Genomic DNA, 9,231 nt, shown 5'->3' on the forward strand with positions numbered 1-9,231 from the left:
TCACTGCAAGCTCTGCCTCCCGGGTTCACGCCATTCTCCTGCCTCAGCCTCCCGAGTAGCTGGGACTACAGGCACCCGCCACCATGCCCGGCTAGTTTTTGTATTTTTAGTAGAGACGAGGTTTCACTGTGTTAGCCAGGATGGTCTAGATCTCCTGACCTCGTGATCCGCCCGCCTCGGCCTCCCAAAGTGCTGGGATTATAGGCGTGAGCCACCGGGCCCGGCCAAATTTTATGTATTTTTAGTAGAGTTGGGGTTTCACCGTGTTAGCCAGGATGGTCTCAGTCTCCTGACCTTGTGATCCACCTGCCTCGGCCTCCGAGAGTGCTGGGATTACAGGAGTGAGCCACCGCGCCCGGTCTAGAACCCTTTTACCTTTTATTAGGATTGATTGCCAGGCTGAGATGGGGCTCTTTTTTTCACAGAACCTTTGCATATCGTGGGCTAATTGGAGTTTAATTGTGAAAATGAACAATGGAAGACCAGGAAGGCAATGAAGGCCAAATCCAGAGTAAGAAGAGGGTGAGAGCTGGAATATATTAAAACCAAGTGGGGCTGGGCACGGTGGCTCATGCCTGTAATCCCAGCACTTTGGGAGGCCAAGGTGGGTGGATCACTTGAGCCCAGGAGTTTGAGACCAGCCTGGGCAACATGATGAAACCCTGTTTCTACAAAAAACACAAAAATTAGCCATGTGTGGTGGCATGCACCGGTAGTCCCAGCTACTTGGGAGGCTGAGGCAGGAGAATCTTTTGAAACCAGGAGGCAGAGGTTGCAGTGAGCCAAGATCGCGCCACTGCACTCCAGTCTGGGCGGCAGGAATAAAACCCTGTCTCAAACAAAACAAAAACTAAGTGGGGCACAGACTTGCCCAGGACAAAAAGCATGTGAGGCAACTATATTGTTACCGGTGAAAGGTCTTGCTTGACTATGAGTTGACAGGTTCTTGGCGTTTTGAACAAATAATTGGACAAAACGCACAAACAAAGCAAAAAAATGAAGCAATGAAAGCACAAATTTATTGAAACAAAAAGAACACTCCATAGAGTGTGAGCAGGCTCAAGCAAGGGCTCAAGAGCGCTGGTTACAGGATTTTCTGGGGTTTAAATGCCCTCTAGAGGTTTCCGATTTCTTACTTGGTTATATTCTATGCAAATTAAGGAGTGGCCTACAGCCAGTCTGATTGGTTGTAGGAGGTGACCAATCAGAGGCTGAAGTAAAGTTCCGAATGAAGACTGGGGAGCCAAAGGGAGTACCATCTGATCTTGATTCAGTTCTAGGAAGTCAGCGCACATCTGCCTTAGGTTCCCTGCCTGCAGACCCTATTCTGCCTCAATATTGCTTACTACCAGTACTACATAATGGAGTTAGGTAAAAACAAGTGAGATGTAATTGTGCAATACAAATTATAATGTATGATAAACATAATTATATTTTAATGTCAATTTCAAAATTTAATACGAGTTTTTGTCCGGGCACAGTGCCTCATGCCTGTAATCCCAGCACTTTGGGAGGCTGAGGCAGGCGGATCACTTGTGGTGGGGAGTTCCAGACCAGCCTGACCAACATGGAGAAACCCCGTCTCTACTAAAAATACAGAATTAGCCAGAGGTAGTGGCATATGCCTGTAGTCCCAGCTACTTGGGAGGCTGAGGCAGGAGAATCGCTTGAACCTGGGAGACAGAGGTTGCAGTGAGCCGAGATTGTGCCATTGCACTCCAGCCTGGGCAACAAGAGCGAAACTCCATCTCCAAAAAGAAAAAAAAATGTACGTTAGTTTTTAAATATGCCAAAATGAAGGTAATGAATAGAAGGAAATTGAGTATGTCACCCATTATATAGAAAATTGGCATCTTTAGTCCATCAGCAGCAATGCATAATTTATTTTTGGTTTATTTATTGAAATGGTTGCACTGGCTGTCACCAGATTCTTCTGCTAGTTTCAAATACGTGTTTTGGTCTAGGGAGCAGATTCTCCCCCACAGCAGAGCTAATTGGTTTAAATGGGGAGTGAAACTTATCCTCACGTGAAAACTCTGTTCTAGTTGTAAGTGTCTCAACATTATCTCTCACCTCATGACATACCCACTCATCTTCACTTTTCTGTCCAATTCTCCTTTTTGGGCTGCCTTTATCCTTCCTCCTATAGTAAGGGAAGCAAACCCACTGCCCAAGGAGCCAGGTGGGTAATGGAATTGGCTATAAGTGTTGAGCCCTGGGATTATAGTGTTTGAGAGGTCAGCTGCCTCAGCGACAATCCTTGTGGGTAGTAGGAATATAAGCTGAGTGTTGTAGTTTTTCATGACACCTCAAAAATTGGGATTTTTATGTGAAAGCTCCCAATTTTTTGGGGAAAAAAAAAACTACTATGGTCATCACAATGAGGGGCAAACATCTTGCAAGTTCTGCGTTAAAGTCCACATCAGGCCGGGCGTGGTGGCTAACGCCTGTAATCCCAGAACTTTGGGAGGCCGAGGCAGGTGGGTCACGAGGTCAGGAGTTCAAGACCAGCCTGGCCAAGATGGTGAAACTCATCTCTACTAAAAATACAAAAACTAGCCGGGCATGGTGTTGGGCACCTGTAATTCCAGCTATTTGGGAAGCTGAGGCAGAGAATTGCTTGAACCCGGGAGGTGGAGGTTGCAGTGAGCCAAGATTGTGCCACTGCACTCCAGCCTGGGCGACAGAGCGAGGCTCCACCTCAAAAATAAGAAGTAAAGAAAGAAAGAAAGTTCACATCAAAGCCTGTCACCAAGAAACCTTGCCAACCATTTCAGCCATCAGTGGTCTTCTCTGAATTGCGCCTGTCTAGTTAGTTTTAAAGATTTGCCAGCTTAGTCAATTTTATAATTGTCGAATGTTTTCTAGTTTTGTCTGTCTGAAGAGAAAGCAAGCCCCCAGATCACATAATAGATGGTCATTGACTGCTTAATGATCAATGGATTAAGTGTTTTAGGGCTACCTAAAACTCTTAGGCAGAGACTGCAGGTCAACTTCTTCAACAAATCTCAAGAGCTTAAGAATCTCAAGTCAGGCTGGGTGCGATGGCTCATGTCGGTAATCCCAATAATTTGGGAGGCCAACACAGGTGGATCGCTTGAGCCTAGGAGTTTGAGACTAGCCTGGGCAACATGCTGAAACCCCGCCTCTACAAAAAAATACAGAAAAATAGCCGGGGATGGTGGCACAGGCCTGTAGTCCCAAATTGGGCAGCTGAGGTGGGAGAATCACCTGAGACCAGGAAGTCTAGACTGCAGTGAGCCATGATGACACCACTGCACTCCAGCCTGGGTGAGAGTGAGATCTTGTCTCCAAAAAAAAAAAGGAATCTTAAATCACAAGCCTTGATTCCTAATCCTTGCTCTACTGATGACCTTGGACGTACTTCCTTATCTATGTATGTATGTACTATGGGTAACAATAGTGGTATGATGATTTTTTTTTTTTTTGAGACAGAGTCTCGCTCTGTTGCCCAGCGTGGAGTACAGTGACGCGAACTTGGCTCACTGCAAGCTCCGCCTCCCAGGTTCATGCCATTCTCCTGCCTCAGCCTCCCTAGTAGCTGGGACTACAGGTGCCCGCCACCACGCCTTGCTAATTTTGTGTGTGTGTGTAGTTTTAGTAGAGATGGGGTTTCACCATGTTAGCCAGGATGGTCTTGATCTCCTGACGTTGTGATCCACCCGCCTTGGCCTCCCAAAGTGCTGGGATTACAGGCATGAGCTACCGCGCCCGGCTGATGATGTTTTTAAACATTTTTATTTTTATTTTTATTTTAGAGATGGGATGTTACTATGTTGCCCAGGCTGGTCTTGAACTCCTGGGATCAAGAGATCCTGTTGCCATGGCCTCCTAAAGTGCTAGGATAACAGGTGTGGCCCACCACACCCAGCTGATGATCTCTTATCACTGGTACCTCCCCATCTAAGATGGCTAAGTGGTTGTATCCACAGCCTCTTTTGCCAGTTCTCTCCAGTTTGGAAGAGAATGTTCAAGGAGAACCACTCATACCCTTCTCAAGACAGGAGAAGTGCCATCATGAACTACTGGGGCTACTCCCTCACCCAATCTGACCTGCAGAAGGCTTGGGGTTTACCAGATTCTGCCCAGTAAGAAGCCCTGAATGATCTCAACAATACTAGCTTTGCCACAGAGAAACTATGAGACTGAGAATTTAGTTTCTTCACTTCAGAAATGAGGATATTGGGAAAGATATCCTCTAAAAGCTCTTCCAGAGCAAACTGTCAGAATTTAGTGACCGTATTACTTTATCAGTATGATTTCCTAATGTACAATGTACATTTTTTTTTGTTTAATTACCTATAAGTGGCCCGGTGCGATAGCTCATGCCTGTAATCACAGCACTTTGGGAGGCTGAGGTAGGTGGATCACCTGAGGTCAGTAGTTCGAGACAAGCCTGGCCAATGCGGTGAAACCCCATCTCTACTAAAAATGCAAAAATTAGCTGGGCATGGTGGCAGGCACCTGTCATCCCACCTACTCTGGAGGCTGAGGCAGGAGAATCGCTTGAACCTGGGAGGCGGAGGTTGCAGTGAGCCAAGATCGCACCATTGCACTCCTACCTGGGCGACAAGAGCGAAACTCCATTTCAAAAAAAAAAAATTACCTATAAGTAATTGCTTAATGTTAAATTCTGAACATGCAAGAGTGTGCTTTTAGAATGAACCAACATTATGGCCGGGCGCAGTGGCTCATGCCTGTAATCCTAGCACTTTGGGAGGCCGAGGTGGGCAGATCACCTGAGGTCAGGAGTTCGAGACCAGCCTGACCAACATGGAGAAACCCCATCTCTACTAAAAGTACAAAATTAGCCGGTTGTGGTGGTGGGCGTCTGTAATCCCAGCTACTAGGGAGGCCGAGGCAGGAGAATTGCTTGAACCTGGGAGGTGGAGGTTGCAGTGAGCTGAGATCGCGCCACTGCATTCCAGCCTGGGCAATAAGAGTGAAACTCCATCTCAAAAAAAAATGAACCAACATTTATTTTGTCATAAATGCATATCCAGGTCTCCACTGTACAAAACATTTTTCTAGGTGCTTCCAATTGGAAAATGTTACCCATTTGTCCTACAGCAATTTTACATGTAGTACATTTATTCTACATTTTATTAATGAGGAAATTAGTGACAACTAAGACTATCTGGCTATAAGAGGCAGACTTGGGACTTCAGACTCTAGTCAATGTATTTACACAACACTCTTTTTTTTTTGAGACAGAGTCTCACTCTGCTGCCAGGCTGGAGTGCAGTGGCGTGATCTTGGCTCACTGTAACCTCCGCCTCCTGGGTTTAAGTGATTCCCCTGCCTCAGCTTCCCGAGTAGCTAGGACTACAGGCACGAACCACCATGCCTGGCTAATTTTTTCTATTTTTAGTAGAGATGGGGTTTCACCATGTTGGCTAGGATGGTCTCAATCTCCTGACCTAGTGATCCACATGCCTTGGCCTCCCAAACAGGCATGGTGGCACGCACCTGTATACCTAGCTACTCAGGAGACTGAGGCAGGAGAATTGCTGGAACCCAGGAGAGAGGTTGCAGTGATTCAAGATTGTGCCACTGCCCTCCAGCCTGGGCAACAGAGCGAGACTCCATCTCAAAAATTAAACTAAACTAAACTAAACTAAACTAAACTAAACTACCTCCCAGTATAAACACTAAAGACATTATAGTCATGGGCTCTGAGGACTAAGCTCTGATTTTTTTATCTTGCCCAAATTCCTGTCTAAGGGGTCTGGGGAATAATGCCATACGAACCATACATTTTCATCAGATGAATTTTATTTAACCCTATATATCGTGACTTACTTTCCAATCTGACTCTGGCATAAGATTTTGTTGTTGTTATTGTTGTTTTTGAGACAGAGTCTCAGTCTGTCACCCAGGCTGGAGTGCAGTGGTGTGATCTCAGCTCACTGCAGCCTCCACCTCCCAGGTTTAAATGATTCTCCCACCTCACCCTCCCAAGTAGCTGGGGCTGCAGGCATGTGCCACTGCACCTGGGTAATTTTTGTATTTTTAGTAGAGAGGGGGTTTTGCCATGTTGGCCAGGCTGGTCTGGAACTCCTGGCCTCAGGTGATCTGCCCACCTCGGCCTCCCAAAGTGCTGGGATTACAGGTGTGAGCCACCGTGCCCAGCCTTCTTTTTAGACAGAAGGTCTGGCTCTGTTGCTCAGAGTACAGTGGCATGATTGTAGCTCACTGCAGCCTTAAACTCCTGGGCTCAGGTGATCATCCCGCCTCAGCCTCTTGAGTGGCTGGGACTACAGGCATATGCCACCATGCCTGACTGCTATTTTTTTGGGAGACAGTGTAACTACCCAGTGGGTTCACCTTACCTGCTCCCTAGACAGAGCCAATTTATGAAGACAGGGGAATTGCAATAGGGAAAGAGTAATTCACGCAGAACTGGCTCTGCGGGAGACCAGAGTTATATTATTACTAATTAGGTTTGCCCAGTATTTGGGGATCAGAGTTTTTAAGGACAACTTGGTGGATTGGGGGAAACCAGTGAGCCAGGAGTTCTAATTGGCCAGGTTGGAGATGAAATCATAGAGAGTGGAAGCTGTCTTCTTGTGCTGAGTCAGTTCCTGGGTGGGGGGCCACAAGATCAGATGAGCCAGTTTATCGATCTGGGTGGTCCCAGCTGATCCAGCAAGAGCAGGGTCTGCAAAATATCTCAAGCACTGATCTTAGGAGCAGCTTAGGGAAGGTCAAGATTTGGTAACCTCCAGCTGCATGACCCCTAAACTGTAATTTCTAATCTCGTGGCTAATTTCTTAGTCCTACAAAGGCAGTCTAGTCCCCAGGCAAGGAGGTTTGTGTTGGGAAAGGGCTGTTACCATCTTTGTTTTAAACTATAAACTATAAGTTTCTCCTGAAGTTAGTTTAGCCTCTGCCCAGGAATGAAGAAGGACAGCTTGCAGGTTACAGCCAAGATGGAGTCAGGTTAGATCTCTTTCCACTGTCTCAGTCATAATTTTGCAAAGGCAGTATGTTGCCCAGGCTGGTCTCAAACTCCTGGCCTCAAGCAGTCCTCCCACTTCCTCCTCCCAAAGTGCTGGTATTACAGGCGTCAGCCACTGTGCCCAGCCCCCTCTTTAATTCTAAAAAGGTCCACAGTGCTTGGTAAAGGGGTGTCACCATTCTAGAGACAACCCTGGGAGCCTGTGCCATTTGCACAACTGACATGGTAGCTAGAATCTTAGTTTATTAAGCTGGGCAAGCTGAGTCACTCGTTTCTGCTTCTCCCTTTCCTTTCTTTTCTCCAGACTTATTTCCCTTCTCCTACTTATTTACTGTGGCTTTTTCCTGTGCTAATCTAGCTTTCTTTCTCCCATATCTTAGTTGAGCATCTATATTCAAAAGCCAGCACTTCAGGCCAGGCGCGGTGGCTCACGCTTGTAATCCCAGCACTTTGAGAGGCCGAGGTGGGAGGATCACATGAGGCCAGGAGTTCAAGACCAGCCTGGCCAACATGGTGAAACCCCGTCTCTAACAAAAATACAAAAAATTAGCCGGGCGTGTGGCGCATGCCTGTAATCTTAGCTACTGGGGAGGCTGAGGCAGGAAAATCGCTTCAACTCAGGAGGCAGAGGTCACAGCTGAGATCGCGCCACTGCACCCCAGCCTGGGAGACAGGCCGTCAGTGAGATACCTCTGGCCAAATCCCACGGGAGTAGTTCCCTAGCATCGCACGTCCAGGCTCCGTCCCGGGCCTTCTCGCGGCTCCCATTGGCTCGGCCGCAGACTCCTGGGGCGCCGACGCCTCCTACTGGCCGCCGCGGCGAGGCCCCGGAGCAGGGCACTGGCCAGTCCCAGCTGAGTTGGGGGGTGTCAGGGACGCAAGTGACTTCACAGAGGACAATGTCATAACCTTAAGTAACACCAAACAACTTTTCCTAAAGTGGGGTAAGATAGGTTCGCCCTCTAGACTGCAGGTCTTAAGCACCTGCCGCGGCATCTGATCGCGCGGATTCGAGTCCCCGCCACCCCTCAGTCGTGGCGTGGCTTCCAGGTTAGTCATTCCACAGCACAAATCCCCAAGTCCAACTATTTTAAATGAGGACGGTGTGGATCTAGTCGGTGCCTGGCAAATGTGGGTTTTTTATTTTTATTTTTTAATTAATTTATTTTCTGAGATGGAGTTTCGCTGTTTTTACCCAGGCTGGAGTGTGATGGCATGATCTTGGCTCACTGCAACCTCCGCCTCCCAGGTTCAAGTGATTCTTCTGCCTCAGCCTCCCGAGTAGCTGGGATTACAGGCGCCCACCACCCTGCTAGGCTAATTTTGTATTTTTAGTAGAGACGGGGTTTCACCATGTTGGCCAGACTGACCTGACCTCAGGTGATCCGCCGGCCTCGGCCTCCCAAAGTGCTGGGATTACAGGTGTGAGCCACCGCGCTGGGACCAAATGTGGGCTTTTTATAAGGCGTCCACTACACACGACAGAAAAATGTCTATTTCCCTCTACCGTCCCTAGAGTCTAGCTAATCTAGCTTTAGGGGTGTCTGGTAAATCCCGGGCCTCTCCGGCGGAGACGGTGGGGGAATGGGGGTCTAGCTGTTAGACTCTGAATAACTTTCCAGCAAAAGTAGTTGTGAGGAAAAACAGGACTGAAAAGGAAAAGTTTCTACCCCCACTGGCATAGTCATCCCTGAAAATAATTAATAAAGTCAGGGTTTATAGAGGGGTCACCTGCTTGAACATGATATTCATTGTTTAGGGAGAGAAAATCCAGGCTTTCTTTTTTATTTATTTGTTACTTTTTAAATAGACAGGGTCTCATAATGTGGCCCAGGCTGGAGTTCAGTGGCACAGTCATAGCTCACTGCAGTTTTGAACTCCTGGGCTCAAGCGATCCTCCAGCCCCAGCTTCGCTTCCCGAATAGCTGGGACTACAGGCCTGTGCCACCATGCCCGCCAAATTTTAATTTTCTGGGTTTTTTTTTGGTGGAGGTAGAATGTCACTGATGCCCAGGCTGACCTTGAACTCCTGGCCTCAAGTGATTCTCCCACCTCAGCCTCCCAAAGTGCTGGAATTACAGGAGTGAGCCAATGTGGCCATATCTCAAGGCCTTCATTTTTTAATATGTGGTGCTAATATTTTTAGGTGGAGTTTTTAACTCCTGGGTTTTTTGTGGACTTTTCCCTCAAAATAAAGAAAAAATTTATTTATTTATTTATTTATTTATTTATTTATTTATTTATTTATT

The sequence above is a fragment of the Colobus angolensis genome, unplaced genomic scaffold (assembly GCF_000951035.1).
Source record: "Colobus angolensis palliatus isolate OR3802 unplaced genomic scaffold, Cang.pa_1.0 Scaffold4, whole genome shotgun sequence".
In the NCBI taxonomy this organism is placed as follows: domain Eukaryota; kingdom Metazoa; phylum Chordata; class Mammalia; order Primates; family Cercopithecidae; genus Colobus; species Colobus angolensis.